This window comes from Curcuma longa, chromosome 5 (genome assembly GCF_044706935.1).
Source record: "Curcuma longa cultivar G26 ecotype Majalengka, Jawa Barat chromosome 5, ITB_CL_G26_1.1, whole genome shotgun sequence".
In the NCBI taxonomy this organism is placed as follows: domain Eukaryota; kingdom Viridiplantae; phylum Streptophyta; class Magnoliopsida; order Zingiberales; family Zingiberaceae; genus Curcuma; species Curcuma longa.
In genome coordinates this window covers 13,564,011-13,574,767 of record NC_133865.1, presented here as the reverse complement: position 1 = coordinate 13,574,767, position 10,757 = coordinate 13,564,011, and positions in this window count along the sequence as shown.

The window sequence follows — 10,757 nt, the reverse complement described above, 5'->3', positions numbered from 1 at the left end:
TACTGCGGCGTAGTCCTCCTGACCAGCCCACACTTCACCTGGTGCACTTTGACTTTGCCAAGACTTCATGCCTAGTTGCACTAGGACTTAACCTGTCTCCTGTAAGCTCAATTTAACTTGGTTAGCCAAACCATATACTTAACTTAATCCTAGTTCCATAATCAAAACTCTGGTTTGATCTGCTAGTGCTTCTTGCACTAACAACAAAGTCAAGATATTCTAGGCAACTAGGGTAAGGAGTGGGACAACCTCAGTGTTTGGGCGATTGGAGAAGCTTTCAGGCGATCGCTTTCAGGCGATCGAGACGATAATGTGATCAACAATCTAGAGGAGGTGGTCAAGATGGGAGTTTGACCATGCTACAGGCACCCAAAAGGAGTCTAGACAATTAGAGACTGCATAAATATTATCGATGGAGATAAAGTTTACAGCCATGTCCACAAACTCCAGGCGACGAAAGTGGTTCTAATCAACTGAAATAGTATCATGTTAGCATCGACTTGGGCTCTATAAAGGAGGTTTGAGGCATTGCTTCTAGACAAGACAATCATTTGGTTCGACATTCTATTTGCTATGCTTCTACCTCCTTGTGTCAACATTCTATACACGTGCTTCTCAAAGAACAACTCGAGCTTGTAACATTGTTATTTCTAAATTTCCATATATTTTCTTTATTGTGCTTGAATTTCTATTTCTTATTAAATGAGTTTCTCCACCTCTAGAAACTTTCTGAAAAGGAGAGGGTTTTAATAAGAATCAATATTTTATTTTAATCTTGCATACTAGATCTTAAGTAGTATTCTCTTAGTCTTGCATACTAGATCTTAAGTAGCATTTTCTTGATCTTGCAATACTTGTCATACTAGATCTTAGGTATTCTATCTTCTTAATGTTTCCATATTATACATCAAGTTAATTTTGTTAAGCATACTTTTTATGCTTGGGATAATTTAGAATTTATTTTGACTACATACGTTGTGTTTGATTTAGAACTTTACTATTACATCATAATTCGATATCACCCCCCTTAGCATCAATTAGATCCTATAAATTGGTATCAAAGCGGGTTGAGTTGATGTATGCTAGGAAAATTTGGTTAAATGCATGTGTAGATTAAATAAGGCGTATTCTACCTAGTGCATCTGGAATAAGTTGAAGTTAACTCATCCCATTCTAAACTAGTTAGACCTAGGGGTTATATTAAGTTAGTTAATTCTTCTATTAGATTGGTCTATGAAGTGACTATCAAAAGTAGGTCCCTATGTCTCGCCACGGCCTAAAAGCTAATTTAAGAAACTCTTACTTAACTTACCCAAAATAGAACAAGTAAGTTGTGCAACCTTTATGGTTCAGTCAAATTCCGAGGACTCAACCAATGAAGCTCAACTCGAGTTAGAATCAGAGTTTGCATCAGACTTCGATAAGACAACCATCAAAGTTCAAAAAAATTTAAGGTACTCGGTCCAAGTAACATTACTTTAAATTCAAGTTTATTCATTAAAAAAGGTATTTACATTGAGAATTTAAGTTTTAATTTGCTTAGTCAACTTTGTGACATTGTATATAAGGTAGAATTCTTTTCAAATAAATGTATTGTTGAGTTTACTAAGGAATCAAATTTGACATTATTATGAGTTAGACAAAATAATATATACATCATTAACCTACCCTCTTCTTCACACAAGTATTTTATTGCACATCAAGAAGAAACAAGGCTATGTCATAAGAGACTAGGTCATACAAGTCATACTTAGTTAATTAAGTAGAACATAATTATTTTTAGATTATTAAATAGCATATTTATTATGTTAAGTCAACTCATGCTAGCTCAAATCATTCTATGGTTTAAACACATGTTAACTCATATTCAAACCTAGGAGTTAAAAATTTTTGACAAATCAAAATAGACCCCCAACTTAAGGGGAGTTGAAATTGATTGCATATTTTGACTTAGACTAGGCTTAAGTTTTAGCCTTAGTGGTTGTTTTGACTTGTTGTGACTTGTTCTACTATGAAGTCAAATCCTTAACTTGAACTTAATTTATGTTGGCTTACTGACAACTCTAGAATTGATATGTCATGATTAAGGTTTCAAATTGATTTAATTATTGAAAACCCACAATGAATACAAATAATCGAAGTATATGGGTCTCGAGTCGTATTTTTTCGAGAAGTAATAGAAAGGTGTTTAAATCGAACTTGCATGTCGTTCTTTTTGGGTTCTTCAAATGTAAATGGGTTTTGATCTTTTGATGTTTAAAATGAAATGTAAATTCAAGAAAACTAATGCAGGAATGAATTAATGAAACATGCAATTGAAACCAACTTATCCCTAATCTAGCAATGTAATCAATTCAAAGTCAAGATATAAAACCTAAACTAGCTAGGATTGGAATTTTCCATCTCCAATTATGAAATGCAAAAATCAATTTCTTAGATGATAGGAAATCAGAAATCAAGCTAACAACCGCAACAGTCTCATGTGAAGCTCAACAAAGCATCAATTCAATGAAGCAAACCACTAAAACATGAAATGCAAAAAGACCAAACCTAACGTGCAATGCAATTATGTAATTTAGCTATTCATTTCCACTTAGCTAGCAATAAAATCCCTACTCAAACTAATCAAATCTAGCAAACTGATACTGAATAGTATCGGCTGATACTGAACAGTGCAACTTGTTTTGGATTCAAGGTAAATTACAACTAAGTTAAAATAAACTCTAAACACTTCAAACAACACCTAATAACATCAAGTATTAAATAGGCAATTAGCATTCAAGATTGGAAAGCAATTAAACAAACAAAGATCAGAAGTTTAAACTATAGAAACTCAAATGTGCAGAAATAACAAGAACAGACACATCCCATAATCCCGTTCTCTTGTTTCCTCAATTTGATGTCAAGCAAATCGTCGAATCCAACAATGTCGTTGTCGGCAATTCCTCCGGAGTCTTCAACGTGGTCACTTGCTTCGGTTTCTAGCAGCTAGCACCATGAAAACCCCGAAGAAACCCTCTCCAGGTAAACAAAATGTTGTGTTGTCGTGGTTTTGGCTAGCAAAACTGGAATCCTTCTCTTCTTCTTGCTCTGATTGTGTTGCTGATGATACAGAAGTGCTTTGTGATCCTCAAAGAACCCCTCCATGAACCGCGGCATCAAATTGTGCAGCAGCTCATCGGAACAACCAAGAACAGAGGTTACGCTCACCGAAGAAACCCTCATCGTTGCGCACCTTCCAGCTGTCGAATTGCACCCAAAGGACCAGCTTCAGACTCCTCAGGGACCAAGGAACACAATCAAATCAGTTTTAAGGGGCGGGGCTTGCCCTAGACGTACTCTCTTGAGCAGGGAAATGGCGCTGAGGAACAAGATGAACAGTGGCGCAACCACTATTCATCACATTCGGATTTCTTTTTATCCCAGCCGTTGATCAACCAATCTGAGCTGTTGATTTATGATCCAATGGAAAAGCTTGGTTTTGGGGTTTAAGGAGACTTAGGATTTGTAGAAAATGGTGGATCTAGATCGGGCTTGAGTTAGGTCATGTCTTCAATGTGGGCTCGATTTTGGACAAACTTGACTCGAGATTAAAGCTCGATCTTGGTTCAATTTGAGCCCTATAATCGATCAAACTCAATTAATGCAAAATTAGCCATTAAATCATAGAAATTATAATCAAACCTCCAATTATACAACTGATGTGCATAGGGAATATATGTGTTTCTAAGGTTTTTATTGCACATCTTTTTGTATTTCATGTCATTTTCGTACGTTTATCACATCCTTTATCTATGCACTAGGCATGTTTTCTCCATTTCCTGTTTCGGAGGTCTGCTTTTGTGTTTATACTTTTGTAGGATGAAAATGGAGCGAAAGAAGGTGAAACGGAGGATTAACAGAAGACAAGGCAAGATAGGGTCGTGCCTCCAAGGCACGGCTGTGTCTCAAACTCCATGGGGCTGTGCCCTACAGGGCATGGTCGTGCCTCACCACCAGAGAAGCACCTGTCCATGGCCGTGCCCAACAGGCCCGATTGTGCCTCCATCCAGCAAGCCAACTACCCACGGCCGTGCCCACCAGGCATGGTCGTGTCTCCAATTCAGCCCTTGAGCCAAGGCTGGCCGTGCCCACCAGGCACGTCCGTGCTTTCATCCAGAGGAGCAACAGGCTCTAGTCGTGCTTACCAGGCACGGTCGTGCCTTCATCCAGAGGAGCAATAGGCTCTGGCCGTGCCTACCAAGCACGACCGTGCATTGATTCCAGAAGCTCGACAGCACACGGCCGTGCCTACCAGACACGACCGTGCCTTGTTTCTAGAGTCTAGCAACACATGGCCGTGCCTACCAGGCACGACCGTGTAACAGAGGCGTGCCAACCGTGTGTCCTGGGCTGTGTGATTAGACACGATCGTGTGGCGAGGGTTTGATACCGGGGGCATATAAATACCCCCCTCAATTGCCCTAAAAAAGGGGAGAGACCTTGGGAGTGATAGGGAGCCACCGTAGACGCCATCCGGAGCAAAAATCGACGATCCGTCCATCCTTTTGGGGCTACTCCGTCGCATCCATTTTCTTACTCCTTCATCTCCTCCTTTTAGCCTCCAACAGTCGCTGAGTCCACTGCACACTGACCAGCACCACTGATCATCCTCCTGCAGCTCAGTCTCCCCCGCTGTCTTTTTACCTGAAAATTAAGTGCGACAAACTGCCACAATACAAAGCCAAACCTTGACTTGCCTGTTCTTCATTCGAGTTCAAACTTAATCTGCAAACTCAGAGGTGTATTAGCGAATCAAATATCAGAGTATCAGTGACAGAAATGTGCAGAATCAGAAATGAGCAGAGCCCCGATCAGAAAACACTTAATCGATCAAGTCATCGATTAAACGTCGTAAATCATTTCTCTGCAACACGTGTAATCGATCAAGTGATCGATTAACACATATCTTAATCGATCAGCTGATCGATTAAGACACGATAATCGATTACCTGATCGATTACCGATCGCTAATTCCATTCCTCGCTAAAACGTGTAGTCGATCAACTGATCGATTAACATTGGCCATAATCGATTGGGTAATCGATTATGGTGTGTTCTGCGAGTTTTCCAAATTCTTACAGAATGTTCTGTAATCGATCCTGTGATCGATTACATTGAGGTGAATATGATTCCTCACTTGGTCAACTTGTGTCTCACCCAAGCCAACCATATTGGACCATGTATTCAGAGATCAGGCTCCCAAGCCTTCTCCGATCATAGTCTGGTACAGAGAACGAGCTACCGAGCCCTCTCTGACCTAGTCCGGAGAACGAGCTACCGAGCCCTCTCCGACTCCATCCGATCCAGAGAACGAGCTACCGAGCCCTCTCTGACCTAGTCCGAAGAACGAGCTACCGAGCCCTCTCCGACTCCATCCGGTCCAGAGAACGAGCTACCGAGCCCTCTCTGACCGGTCCAGAGAACGAGCTACCGAGCCCTCTTTGACCTAGTCTGGAGAACGAGCTACCGAGCCCTCTCCGACTCCATCCGGTCCAAAGAACGAGCTACCGAGCCCTCTCTGACCTAATCCAGAGAACGAGCTACCGAGCCCTCTCCGACTCCATCCGGTCCAGAGAACGAGCTACCGAGCCCCTCTGACCTAGTCCGGAGAACGAGCTACCGAGCCCTCTCCGACTCCAAGTGTCGGTCCACCATGACCCACTTGAGCTACCGAGCCTTCTCTGACCTACTCGGACTGCCAAGTGTCTGGTCCTCCATGACCCACTTGGACTTTTCGTCTCGTGCCAAGTGTCCGGTCCTCCATGACCCACTTGGACTTCTCGTCTCATGCCAAGTGTCCGGTCCTCCATGACCCACTTGGACTTTTCGTCTCGTGCCAAGTGTCCGGTCCTCCATGACCCACTTGGACTTCTCACCATGATTATTCAGTCAACATAGACTTATTCGACTTCTAATCAACATATTATCAAACATCAAAATCCAACTCGAATCAACCCGAGCTTGACCAATCTGGTCAATATTGACCTGAGGTTGATTACACCAACACCGATCTCTTGTTTCCTCAATTTGATGTCAAGCAAACTGTCAAATCCAACAATGTTGTTGTCAAAAATCCCTTTGGTGTCTTCAACGTGGTCACTTGCTTCGGTTTCTCATAGCCAGCACCATGAAAACCCCGAAGAAATGCTCTCCAGGTAAACAGAATGTTGTGCTGTCGTAGTTTTGGCTAGCAAAATTGGAATCCTTCTCTTCTTCTTGCTCCGATTGCGTTGTTGATGATATAGAAGTGCTTCGCGATCCTCAGAAAACCCCTCCATGAACCACAGCGTCAGATTATGCAACAGCTCGTCGGAACAGCCAAGAATAGAGGTCACGCTCGCCAGAGAAACCCTTGCCGTCGCGCGCCTTCCAGCTGCTGAATTGCACCCAAAGGACTAGCTTCAGACTCCTCAGGGACCAAGGAACACAATCAAATCAGTTTTAAGGGGTGGGGCTTGGCCTAGACGTACGCTCCTGAGCAGGGGAATGGCGTTGAGGAACACGATGAACAGTGGCACAACTACCGTTCATCGCATTCGGATTTCTTTTTATCCCATCCGTTGATCAACCAATCTGAGTCGTTGATTTCTGATCCAATGGAAAAGCTTGGTTTTGGGGTTTAAGGAGACTTAGGGTTTGTAGAGAATGGTGGATCTAGATCGGGCTTGCGTTAGTACATGTCTTCATGTGGGCTCGATCAATTTGGGCAAACTTGGCTCGATTCGATCACGATTGAGCTCGATCTTGGTTCAATTTGTGCCCTATAATTGATCAAACTCAATTAATGCAAAATTAGCCATTAAATCACAGAAATTATAATCAAACCTTCAATTATACAATATATCACAAATCTAATTAAATCGATTCATTATGCAATTTATTTTCATGCAAGAACCCAAAAATGAATCAATAAAGTGCTTATAACCCCTAACTCATCACTTACTTGTATACTTACTTTATTTTAATGCTTATTTATTTAAATGTTTACTCGCTTACTTGTTCAAGTTAATATATACTTACTTACTTATGCAATTTAAGTTGATGCTCATATGCTTACAAATAGTAACTTGAATTACTTGAGTTACTTGACTTTTAAGCTTACTCTAATCAATTACGCATACTTCATTCATACTTATTATTTGATTTAAGTTTGCTTTTTAACTCTACCATGTATCTTACTTAGAGCTTACTTATTTTTACTTACATAATTATTTAAAATCTTGATTAATTATTTGACTTGTATGAACTCATAGTTTTACTTATGTGCACTTGTAGCAACTCTTAATGTTAATTTTTGTTTGCTTCAGCTAGTTTATCTTACTTCAAGCCTTGTTTCTAAGAATATTTATTTACTCTACATGTCTATATGTTTCAATACTTAATTGCTCATTTTCTTGCTTACTTATTTTTAATTAAAAGTTTTCTCATTCTCTTAAGCACTTCTCTTAAGCATATGTACTAGCTTACTTGTTCACTTGATAAAGTAAATTAATTATTAAATTTTACTTAATGCTTACATTGACTTGCTTACATATGACTTTGATTTTAGATACTTGTCTACTTTCTCACTTGTCTTATTTACTTAAAGTTTGTTTATCTCAAGTTAAAAAAAATTAAGCTTATTTTAATACTTACATGTCTACTAGCTTAACTAACTTTGCTTGCTTTAAGTTAATTATGTTGCTATGCTATATTGCTTCACTTAGCCTATGTTTTAAGCTAGTACTTGACTTAACTTTTAAGCTTAAAATCCATTTACCATTCAAACTTAAAGAGTACTTGCATCTTACATAACTTAATATACCCCTTGATATTTTAACTCAAACTCTTTCTTTCCTATTTTTGATATATGAAAAAGGGGGAGAGAGTACGGTTTTGTTTTAAAGTTAAGAAAAGTAACGAAGTATCTTTCCCAAGTTAAATTTCAATTTTTTATAATTGAGGAGGAGTTTTATATTAAGGGGAAGAATTAGAAAATCAATTAATGCATTAATGTATGATTGCATATAGATTTCTAACCTTTACGGTACATAAAATGCATAATCTCTTTCAAACTTTGCTTTTTTTTGCTAACTTTAAACTAAGTTTCCACACATCAAAAAAGAAAAGATTGGTGATGCTAGAAATACCACATTGAACCTATATTTTGATGTATGATTAAGTTTAAAGTTATGTCTATTTGTGATCTGATGAGTTTGCAAGTGTAGGTAACTTAACAAATGACAAAGTCCTAATTAGAAACCAGACAATGACTAAAGATCTAGTGGGACTAGGTAAGAAAGTCCTAATTAGGAATTAGACAAGGAATAATCAGGAACTAAGTAAATGAAGTCCAAGAGAGTTAGCTGGAAGTTGAGGTCTTAGCAATAAGTGAATTAGCTGAAAGTTGAACATCTAGCAAAGGTAAGTATGCTACTTACTACTACTACTCTTACTCATTAAAGTTTATCTTGTAAGAAATTACTCGACAGTTCTAGATGATCGGATGGGATTTCAAGCAACTAGTTGGGGATAAATTGGCAAAGTCGAGAGCTTCTAGGTGATCGACAATAGCATGATCCAGTGATTTGGAGGAGGTGGCCAAGATGGGAGTATGACCATGCTCCAAGAGATCAGAAGGATTCCAAGCGATCGGAGACCACCGAAATATTATTGGTGGAGATGAAGTTTGCAACTACATCAGTAAGCTCTAGGTGACCAGAGTGGTTCGAGTCGATCAAAATAGTATCATGTCAGCATCGACTTGGCCTCTATAAAAGGAGGCTCGAGGCATTGCTTCTAGATAAGACAATCATTCATTTCAACATTTTGTTCGTTGTGCTTCTACCTCCTCGTGTCAACGTTCTGCATATGTGCTTCTCAAAGATCAATGACAACTTGAGCTTGTAACATTTTTATTTCTAAATTGCTGTATATTTTCGTTATTGTGCCTAAATTTCTGATTCTTGTTAAATGAGTTTCTCCACCTCCAAAAACTTTCTAGAAAGGAGAGGTTTTAATAAGAATCAATATTTTCTTTTAATCTTGCATACTAGATCTTAAATAGCATTCTCTTGATCTTGCAATACTTGTCATACTAGATCTTGCATATCCTATCTTCTTAATCTTGTCATATTATACATCAAGTTAATTTTGTTGTGCATATTTTTTATGCTTGGGATAATTTAGAATTTATTTTCACTGTGTACTTTGTGTTTGGTTTAAACATTATTATCACCTTGTAAAATCGATAAATGCTATTCACCATCCCCTCTAGTGTCGATTAAATCCTATATGAGAGGCTTGGGATCATCGTATCCACTCTAAAACACCACTAATGTGTAGGATTGAGTAGCGCGCTAAAGGAGGTGAATAACGTGTTTTATTTTTTCACTCATTTTTGAGTATTTTGTTTTTCATTTAAGAGATAGCAGTGGAAAGTAAAGAAAATAAACACAAACACACTGTATTTTTACTTGCTTCACAGTCTCTGACTGCTACTCCAAGGCTTGTGTGTTATATTTGAGAGATATTATAAAGGCAATCACCTTAAATATTATCTTATTTATTTGATAAATAAAATTTACTATTTTAATATTCATTATATATGCATGTGATTTGATTTTAAACTCAATTAATGAAGTCCACAATGTTTGTGCAGGAAGCACTAGCAGATCGAATCAGAGTTTTGATTATGGAACTAGGATCAAGTTAAGTATGTGGTTTGGCTAAACAAGTTAAACTGAGCTTACAAGAAACAGGTTAAGTTCTAGTGCTGCTAGGCATGAAGTCTTGGCAGAGTCAAAGTGCACCAGGTAAAGTCTGGACTTGGTCAGGAGGACCAAGTTGCAGTAGAAGTCTGGGCTTGGTCAGGAGGACCAAGCTGCAGTAGAAGTCTGGGCTGATCAGGAGGATCAGTTACAGTACAAATCCTGGGGGCAAAGACAGAGTCGAGCACAAGTCCAACGAGTCAGGAGGACTCAGTTGGCAATCAGATAAATTCTCCTGAGGGGAGTGGGTGAGGACGCGTTCCCAAGAGGAACATTAGGCGTCAGTCTAATCCAGGGTCTCACTAGAGATCCGAAGTTAAGACTTGTAGTTGGTTCAATGAACCAACTTAATCCTTTGCATATTACTATTTGAGCTAACATTTTTTGCAAGAAGGAAAAGTTAGACGAATGCTAACTCCGGACAAAAAGCTGAAAATTCGGGTCTGGAGTCGACTCAGATGGGTTCTGGAGTCGACTCCAACCGAGTCAGCTGGAATTCGGAAGTCTGCGCGTCAACTTTTCACCAACTCAGCCTGGAGTCGACTCAGGTGAGGTTTTGAGTCGACTCTGGGTCAAAGAGTTATCAATGCTGCTGCCACCACGACTGGAGTCGATCCAGAAGTCAATCAGAGTCAACTCAGGAAGGATAATGGGCGAAGACGATAGAGTTCTATCTGCCACGCAAGCTGGAGTCGACACAGATCTGCATCTGAGTCGACTTAGCAAGACTATATAAGGAGCCCGCGACCAGCAGCCGATCAATTCACTTCCAACGCCTCCGAACTCCGTTCTCGCGACTCCCGAGCCCTGCATTTTCGACGTCGGTGTTGTACCTGCTCCAAGCTACTCAACTTCACACCAAGGTGCCGAATTCTACTTCCGTGGAGCGACCGAGAAAGCCGGAAGTTCGATAAAAAGCAAACTCTGTATTTCCATTCATTCAATAATTGTAATCGGGTTTTGTAT